Source organism: Lethenteron reissneri, chromosome 5 (genome assembly GCF_015708825.2).
Source record: "Lethenteron reissneri isolate LAM-NWPU_2019-01 chromosome 5, ASM1570882v1, whole genome shotgun sequence".
NCBI classification, from domain to species: Eukaryota; Metazoa; Chordata; class Hyperoartia; order Petromyzontiformes; family Petromyzontidae; genus Lethenteron; species Lethenteron reissneri.
Window position 1 is genome coordinate 3,721,492 of NC_083783.1, and position 10,296 is coordinate 3,731,787.

Consider the following 10,296-nt stretch of genomic DNA (forward strand, 5'->3'; position numbering starts at 1 on the left):
CGCGGCGCTTGTGATGAAGGCGCCGACTACTGCGACGACCGCGTGGAGCGAGGACTCGCTGTGGTACGTGATGCAGACCGCCTGTGTCGCCTGGAGATGTTGATGTGACGGCGGTGGCTGTTGTCATTATATATAGTTCAGTTTAGCGCGTAGTAGCAGGCTTTCGCGACCAACAACATTCACAATAAAGGTTTTTGGGTTAGATCGTGTAAATATCAATGTGTCGATAACCCACCACCACCCGACACAGCGAAGTAGTAGTAAGGTTTGTCGCGTAAACAAAACGTGGCAAGTAGCTACTACTTCAGCACACCGGTGTGTTGGCGAGTAAACCCACAACATTTACAATGCGAGCACTGTGACGTTTCGCTGCTGATGACAACAACCAACTTCGTCAGGCGACAGCCAGAAGTGTCAAGAAGTCTTCCTGCTTTGCTCTCACACAGCGGAGTTAAGGTGATGGCATCATATTCTTAGGTTTTTTTCGGTAAAGTCACGTAGGTAAAAAATTTAAATTCATAAAAGTAAAATAAAAATAAAATAAAAAAGTTTTACCACACATATTTGGCAAATCTAGAATTAATCCCAGCAACGTAGCAAAGTGTTGTTTCATCTACATAACAAAGGCTCAGTCCCATTTACAGCAGCCGCACCTTTACATCAGCCGCACCTGAACAACTCTTGGAACCTCCCAGTTCAACCAGTCTACACAACAAAGGCTCATTCCTAGCAGCGGTTTCAGCCGCACCACCTCTACATAACAAAAGGCTCAGTCCCATTTACACGCACCTTTACATCAGCCGCACCTTAACAACTCTTGGAACCTCCCAGTTCAACCAGTCTACACAACAAAGGCTCATTCCTAGCAGCGGTTTCAGCCGCACCACCTCTACATAACAAAGGCTCAGTCCCATTTACAGCAGCCGCACCTTTACATCAGCCGCACCTTAACAACTCTTGGAACCTCCCAGTTCAACCAGTCTACACAACAAAGGCTCATTCTTAGCAGCGTGCTTTAGCCGCACCAACTTCACAATAATAATATCCAGGTGCCTACCTTGGCTCCTCCTACCCTCAACCAGTAGATATACAAGGACGGATCTCTTGGAATTTATCTCACTTGATACAGCTATCGTGCTGTGACGGTTCCACCTGAAGACGGAAGCTTGTGTTGCTTCCGAAACGTCGTGATTTTTATTTTATTTTTATTTTACTTTTATTAATTTTAATTTTATACCTACGTGACTTTACCGAAAAAACCTAAGAATATGAATCCTTGCAGTCATGAAAGCTTCAAATCTAGAAGTGATGGCATCACTTTGAGCCTATCACCTGCGAAGACCAGAGCGGGATTAATGTAGTCAGATAAGTTACAATGGATCGTGTTCATCTGAGAATATGCCGCGCCTATTATTGGCTGGGTTAGTCGCGGTTAATCAACAAACTATTTTTATTTGACCAGGTAAGGCTCACTGAGCTATGCAGCTGTTTCTTCAGAAGCGACCTTGCCACAAAATGATCGCCCGTGTTGTATGTAGCAGGCAAACGCTCGAAACGCGTGATGCTGATTCTAAATGTGGAGGGAAAAACCGGAGGACCCGGAGAAAAATACACACGGCCACAGGGAGAGAGAGAGACATGCAAACTCCAAATATACAGCAGCAGGTGTCAGGATCAGGATCGAACCCACGACCTCCTGTGTACCAGGCGAGATCATTATCATCTTGCCACCACGGCGCGCCCCTGACAGCCTGAAGAGGCATGCGACTAAAACGTCGTGTTCATCCGCCTCCACCAGGTGGCGATATGGTCACACTTATTACTTAAAATTAAAACTCCAGAGAAACCCCGTTCCAGTGTTTTTTTTATTAAATCCTTTATATTAAGTTCGCTTGCTTGCTTGCGTGCTTGCTTGCTTGCTTACGACCGTGCAAATCTTTCGGTCGTTTTTTAACCCACTTCCCGTGATCCAATCGAGCTGACATTCCAAATTTTTACACTGTTTAGGGAATTTTTTAAAAATATTTAATTACCAATTGCTTAATGTTGGCAGACAATCATCTGACCCATAGGTGTCAGCCATCTCAAGCCAGAGCCGCCACGCATATAAAGGATTTAGAGTGAAAAACTTTGTTTTTACGGGTAAATTTTTTTATTTTCCTGTCCGATGGCCGGGACCCGCTTCCGTGTTGTTAGAGAACGCAGCCCACGAAAGTGGATATGACAGAGCTAGTTCTGACATCCGGGTCCTCTCTGCGCCCTTCCACATGAACCCAGTGTCAGTTGAACAAGGGCTCTCGGAGGTAGCTCTGTGACACCTGCATCCGTGGGCTGCTCTCCAAACACGCAGGGTCGCATCGCTCCGAATGATTTGTTCTAGATTTGAAGCTTTCGTGACTGCAAGGATTCATATTCTTAGGTTTTTTCGGTAAAGTCACGTAGGTAAAACATTAAAATTAATAAAAGTTAAATAAAATAAAAATCACGACGTTTCGGAGGCAACACAAGCTCCCGTCTTCAGGTGGAACCTATTAATTTTAATGTTTTACCTACGTGACTTTACCGAAAAAACCTAAGAATACCGAATGATTTGTTCTACATTTTCTATTGCGTCGTTTGCCCCGTCGTGAGACTTCGTAAATCTCTCGCGCAGCAGTGCGATGACTCGTCGCGACAGAGAGCGGAGCCCCACGAAAAGCGGATATCACAGGGTCCTCTCTGCAATGCCTCCCACACGAAGCTTTCTGCACGTGACCTCTGGCTTCATCTCGTCGGGGTCAAGCCAGAGGAGTTCCTGAAATTCATCTCCAGCCCCCAACTCTCCCACCCGCACCGCCTCTGCCCACCCAGCAGTTCGTACACAATGAGTGCCACCCGCAGCTAAGCCCCCACCTCTTCCGAGATGTCTGGCCAGCGTGGACGAGTGGAAGAGTAGACCAAATACCCCCCTAGCTCCTTCGGGGGGGGGGGTGGTGCGAGTGAGCACTTGCCGGTCTGCGCCTTTGCCTTCTACCCACCTCGTAGTCGACGCCTTGATGCGCGTCCATCAGCATCGCGAGGTACTCATCGTATTCTCTCTGTGGGGGGGGGGGGGGGTAGTCGGGGGGGGGGCAGGATGAGTGGAACCCTGGGGGGGGGGGTAGTCGGGGGGGGGGCTCCCGTAACGAGCACTGACGCCCACGCAGCATGATCACACACACTGTGGCACACGGTGACATATACAGTGACACACAGTGACACAAAGTGACACACAGACAGACAGTGACACACACAGACAGTGACACACACACAGTGACACAAAGTGACACACACAGTGACACAAAGTGACACACACAGTGACACAAAGTGACACACAGTGACACACACACACAGTGACACACACACACATACAGTGACACACACGCAGACACACACAGACAGTGACACACGCAGACACACACAGTGACATACACGCAGACACACACAGAGACACACACACAGACAGTCACACAGGCACACAGTGACACACACAGACACACACACATATACAGTGACACACACGCAGACACACACAGACAGTGACACACGCAGACACACACACAGTGACACACACACAGTGACATACACGCAGACACCCACAGACACGCAGACACACACACAGACAGTCACACAGGCACACAGACACAGTGACACACACACAGACAGACACACAGTGACGCACAAAAAACAGATCTCCCGTGTAGCCTTAACAGACTGGAGGGGCAAGTGCTGTTAGCGAGCACCTATGAAGGCCGGCACGGTACTGTGCTGACAGTAGTAGCTATAGGGGCGACTGTGTTGACAGTAGTAGCTATAGGGGTGACTGTTGACAGTAGTAGCTATAGGGGTGACTGTTGACAGTAGTAGCTATAGGGGTGACTGTGTTGACAGTAGTAGCTATAGGGGTGACTGTGTTGACAGTAGTAGCTATAGGGGTGACTGTGTTGACAGTAGTAGCTCTAGGGGTGACTGTGTTGACAGTAGTAGCTATAGGGGTGACTGTGTTGACAGTAGTAGCTATAGGGGTGACTGTGTTGACAGTAGTAGCTATAGGGGTGACTGTTGACAGTAGTAGCTATAGGGGTGACTGTGTTGACAGTAGTAGCTATAGGGGTGACTGTGTTGACAGTAGTAGCTATAGGGGTGACTGTTGACAGTAGTAGCTATAGGGGTGACTGTGTTGACAGTAGTAGCTATAGGGGCGACTGTGTTGACAGTAGTAGCTATAGGGGTGATTGTGTTGACAGTAGTAGCTATAGGGGTATCTGCTGACAGTAGTATGTGGCACATTAGGAATGGATCACTCTTTTAATTATGTCCTTGTGCAGCAAGGGAGTAGAGTGTGGTTCTGTGAAAGTCCTGATGTGCTGTGCAGTGCATCAATGCATGTGTGTACAGCAGCATGTAATGTCTGAGTCGGGCCTGTAAGGTGGCTGGCAGGGTTATTGAATGACCGAGCGGATATGCCAGTCACGTGGTTAATGGCGTCTCGGAATAATTGCTGCGTGTGACACGTGCTGGTGCATTTTACAGGTAAAGGATCCAAAGGTTAATCTTCTTGGTTCTTTCGGTAAAGTCTACGTGACTTTACCGGTAAAGTCACGTAGAATGGAAATAATAAAATAATAAAAATAAAACATAATAAATAATATTATATTATTATGTTTTATTATATATTCTTTTATTATGTTTTATTTTTATTCTTTTATTATTTCCATTCTACGTGACTTTACCGAAAGAACCAAGAAGATGAATCCCTGCAGTCACGAAAGCTTTAAATCGAGATCCAAAGGTTTTTGATCATTATATAAATGTTCTAGACTTGTTCTCGACTCCAAGCTTGGCTTTGAATTGTTCGTTTGTGATATATGCAATTAGAGGCGTTTTAGCACTGTGCATTGTAAAGGGATGACGCACTGTAATCACCTACTGTCATTGTAATTCTCTAACTCTTGTACTGTTTAGTCTATAACCATGCCCATGTACCCAGAGTACGACTACTTGCAATGCTATTGAAAATAGAACACATGTAAAGTAGTAAGCTGTACAATGGTGACATACAGTACGCATACTGCACACATTAAGTACATATAATGGGTGTAAGATACCGATATAAGTGGATGGTATAGATAGACACACAGCTTAGGATTAAAGGAATATTCCAAAAGTGATGTGCAAATGTGATTGTCAAAGACAAAGATGGTTTATCAGTAGTAGAATTGGGTTTAAGAGAAAACTGTTCATGAAGAACCGCACGTGTAAACCAGCCACGTGGTTAATGGCGACTCGGAATAATTGCTGCGTGTGACACGTGCTGTTGCAGTTCACAGAGTGACGGTGCTGGTCATCACAAGGTTGCTATTAACCACAATCAATGTGCTTGCCCTCGACTTGGAGCACCTGCCCAGGTTCTTCATTTCGAGTGTGCAACAAGTAGCTGTCGGGGCGGCGACTGCTCACCACGATGTCTCCGATGAGGTCGCCGAGGGCGGTCGAACGGCGCGTCACCGCCTGCAGGGCGCTCCGCCGCTCCTGTAGGCGCCTCCAGCCCGGCCGGGCCGTGGCGCCGACGGTCGGTGTCGTCTGTAGGGCGCGGGAGGAGGAGGAGGCAGAGGTCGCAACCGGGTACCCGATACCCGTACCCTACCCGATACCCGACTACCCGTTTGCGACCCTGGTGCGGCCGGGTACGGGTAGACCGTGAGTCACTGGTGAGTCACCGTTTGTCACTCATTTCCCAACGTCTTGTCTCTTCTCACAATTCAAGTTCCTAGAATCAACCCAGCCGCGCCTGCAACATGGCTTCATCCCAGAGGTCCCAATCAGGTACCCGATACCCGTATCCTACCCGTACCCAGCCAAACGGGTACCCGTACCCGGCCGTACCCTACACCGTACCCAGCCAGGTACGGGTAGGGTACGGGTACCCGTTTGCGACCCTGGTGTGGCCGGGTACGGGTAAGGAATCAAAACCCGTTTGCGACCTCAGGGAGGAGGGGTCCACGTGTCAGCGACTCCGGTCCCTTCTCCCGCTCACGATTTGATCGTAAATCAGATTCAAGATCGCACTCCATCCCCCGATTCAAGATTATCCATGGACTTGCCTCTGCTCACCTCTCTCACCTTCACTCTACTACCCCTCACCCCCACACACTCTCCTACCTCTCCCTCTCATCTCACTCTACCCCCCTCCACGCACTCTCCTACCTCTCCCCTCTCATCGCACTCTACTCCCCTCTACGCACTCCCCTACCTCTCCCCTCTCATCTCACTCTACTCCTCTCCACGCACTCTCCTACCTCTCCCCTCTCATCTCACTCTACTCCCCTCCACGCACTCTCCTACCTCTCCCCTCTCATCTCACTCTACTCCCCTCCACGCACTCTCCTGCCTCTCCCCTCTCATCTCACTCTACTCCCCTCCACGCACTCTCCTGCCTCTCCCCTCTCATCTCACTCTACTCCCCTCCACGCACTCCCCTACCTCTCCCCTCTCATCTCACTCTACTCCCCTCCACGCACTCTCCTGCCTATCCCCTCTCATCTCACTCTACTCCCCTCCACACACTCTCCTACCTCTCCCTCTCATCTCACTCTACTCCCCTCCACGCACTCTCCTACCTCTCCCCTCTCATCTCACTCTACTCCCCTCTACACACTCTCCTACCTCTCCCTCTCATCTCACTCTACTCCCCTCCACGCACTCTCCTACCTCTCCCCTCTCATCTCACTCTACTCCCCTCCACGCACTCTCCTGCCTATCCCCTCTCATCTCACTCTACTCCCCTCCACACACTCTCCTACCTCTCCCTCTCATCTCACTCTACTCCCCTCCACGCACTCTCCTACCTCTCCCCTCTCATCTCACTCTACTCCCCTCTACACACTCTCCTACCTCTCCCTCTCATCTCACTCTACTCCCCTCCACGCACTCTCCTACCTCTCCCCTCTCATCCCACTCTACTCCCCTCCACACACTCTCCTACCTCTCCCTCTCATCTCACTCTACTCCCCTCCACACACTCTCCTACCTCTCCCTCTCATCTCACTCTACTCCCCTTCACGCTCTCCTGCCTCTCCCCTCTCATCTCACTTTACTCCCCTCCACGCTCTCTCCTACCTCTCCCTCTTGTCTCACCCAATTCCCTTCCACGTGCTCCCTGCTCCAGTAGTCCTGGCTTTCTGTCGTTCTCTCTCAGCCGAAGCCATCGGTGCCTCCGACGGACTCTGCGTCGATCTGTACGTTACCCACGTGCCCATCCTCGCTCGCCTAGCTTGTGTGCAGAGTGGCGTTGCAGTGGGGCCACTGCGTGGAGTTTGTATGTTCTAGATTTGAAGCTTTCGTGACTGCAAGGATTCATACTCTTAGGTTTTTTCGGTAAAGTCACGTAGGTAAAAATAAAAATAAATAATAATTAATAAAATTATAGAAACAATAATAGAAATAAAATAATAAATCACGACGTTTCGGGCGCAACACAAGCGTCCGTCATCAGGTGGGACAATCACAGCACGAAACAAACGAAAAAACCTAAGAGTATGAATCCTTTCAGTCACGAAAGCTTCAAATCTAGAATTAATAGCCTCTACGGGGAGGAATTCCACCTATCTGTTAGAGCTTTTAACAGACAAGGAGACAAGAAGTCACAGCAGCTTCTCGAGATGCTGGCCTTCCTCAAGAGATGCCGCGATAACAAGGTAATACCCATCGTTTTCACACTCACATCTGCTGACCTACATAGCCCCTTGTTACAGCAGCTCTTTTGCCCACTTCAGCATTTGTTTCGTGCTGTGGTTGTCCCACCTGATGACGGACGCGTGTGTTGCGCCCGAAACGTCGTGATTTATTATTTTATTTCTATCATTTAATTAATTATTTTTAATTACTTTTTTTATTTTTACTTACGTGACTTTACCGAAAAAACCTAAGAGTTTATATGTTCTCTCTCTCTCTCTCACACACTTCCTCCGGGTTCTCCCGGCTTTCCCCGTCTTACTAAAACAAACAATAATCGATATCAATCTCGGTTCAAATGTTTTTGCGTTAACAACAAAAAGCATCCCCACAAAGCACTCGCCAATAAATAATTACGAATCGCTCCCCCACTGGCACGCGGATCGCTGCCGAGACGTTTCGCATACCTGGCAACACCTTATCAGAGCTGCCTAACTTATTACAGACCAGTTCAGACATTGTTGGTCACCCCGTGCCCCTTGTACATCTCAACGTTCATCCCACAAAGTCCCCATCACGAGGGAGAAACACAAATAGACGAAAAAAACGTGTCCGATTGAAACGGCTGTACGCCATACGGACCTGAAAACTCGATGTCCCCTGTCCAAGAATACGGGGTATACACCGTGATGGACTGACAGCGACGGTCTCATCACGAAACGGGAGGGAGCCAGGAGCCGCGGTAATTCACGCCCGCGGGTCCATTCGTTGCGGAAGAGATGAACGGGGAAGTCAGGGGACCTTACCCCAAGGGGTCGCGTCCCGCGCCGTCCGGCACCCGGCCTGGCCCCCACCGCCCGTCCGCTGGCGCCTGTGGAGCGAGGGGCGGTCAGCACGGACACATTTGTGGTGACCTCCGACCCTTGCGACATGAGTCCCCGTCTCGAGCGTGTCGCCGGGTTGATGCGTTTTGAACAGGAATATTAAATTGCAATTCGACAGGACTTTTGGAACGTGCCTCCAGCTCTGCTTTTGAGAGATGGCTTTACTGTTTACGCTAATCATTGCCCCCGAATCGCTGGGGTCATTTGAGGGGTCGGGCAGAGGGATGAGGAGGCAGGGGGTATGTGCCGTACGCATGTTGAACTTCTTTCGCACCGTACGTAGTGAACCGTGCTAATCAGGGGTGGTGGTGGTGGTGGTGGGGTGGGGGTTGGTCGTTACCGAACAGATTGGTGTCAACCTTCCGCAGGGAGCGGTACCGATCCCGCCACGTGACCCCGCCCAGCACCAACTCGGGGGGTGGGCCCCCCCCTGGGGCCTCCCCTCCTCGGACCCCCTCGAGGCCACCGCGGCCGCTGGGCCTCCCTCGGTCGGCTGACTCGGCCGTCTCCTGGCCGGGGTCGACCACGGGCGATGCAGGCGGGCCGCTCTCAGCGCGGACTCTGTGGGCAGAGAGTGGCGCCTGGCTCGCACCTGCGTGGGAGACGACTGTGGAGACGCCAGGCGCTGTGGGCCTGCCGCTACGTGGCTCCAATGAGATCGCATTCTTAAATCCATCTGTGCGGAGCGTTAAGTGTTACACCCGCGTAGGCCGGGTGGGTGTTGCCCCGCTTTCCTCCCACATTGAGCCAGAGGTCACTTCAACGAGGCATCTCAGGCGCTAGCTCTGTGACATCCGCTTCTGCGGGCACTTCTCGAACACCGAGTCATCCAAATTTATTCCCTGTCTGAAAGCGGGGCACCGACACCACGATCGGGAAAATTTGTGGTGGGGGGGGGGGGGGGCGTTGGGAGAGGATGCAATAAAATATGGAACAAATATTTGGAGCAGTGCAACCCTTTGTGTGTTCGTGGCCCACGTAAGCAGATAGCACAGAGCTAGCTACGAGATCCCTTCTTCTTCAAGTGCCACTGGAACTCTACAAAGATCATCAGCATGCAGGGACAATCCTGGAAAAGAGTGAATGGCTCCCAGGCAGTGCCACCATCCTAGGGCACCGCAGTGGCTAGGAGATGTCAACTACCTCGCCTGGTATACAGGAGGTCGTGGGTTCTATTCCGACCCTGATGCCTGCTGCTGTATATTTGGAGTTTGTGTCTCTCTCATGATCATCACGGTGGCTAGGAGATGTCAACTACCTCGCCTGGTATACAGGAGGTCGTGGCTTCGATCCCGACCCTGACGCTTGCTGCTGTATATTTGGAGTTTGTGTCTCTCTCATGATCATCACGGTGGCTAGGAGATGTCAACTACCTCGCCTCGAATACAGGAGGTCGTGGGTTCTATTCCGACCCTGACGCCTGCTGCTGTATATTTGGAGTTTGCGTGTCTCTCTCATCATCATCACGGTGGCTAGGAGATGTTAACTACCTCGCCTGGTCTACAGGAGGTCGTGGGTTCTATTCCGACCCTGACGCCTGCTGCTGTATATTTGGAGTTGGCGTGTCTCTCTCATCATCATCACCACGGTGGCTATGAGATGTTAACTACCTCGCCTGGTATGCAGGAGGTCGTGGGTTCGATCCCGACCCTGACGCCTGCTGCTATATAGTTGGGAGTTTTCGTGTCTCTCTCTCATCATCATCACGGTGGCTAGGAGA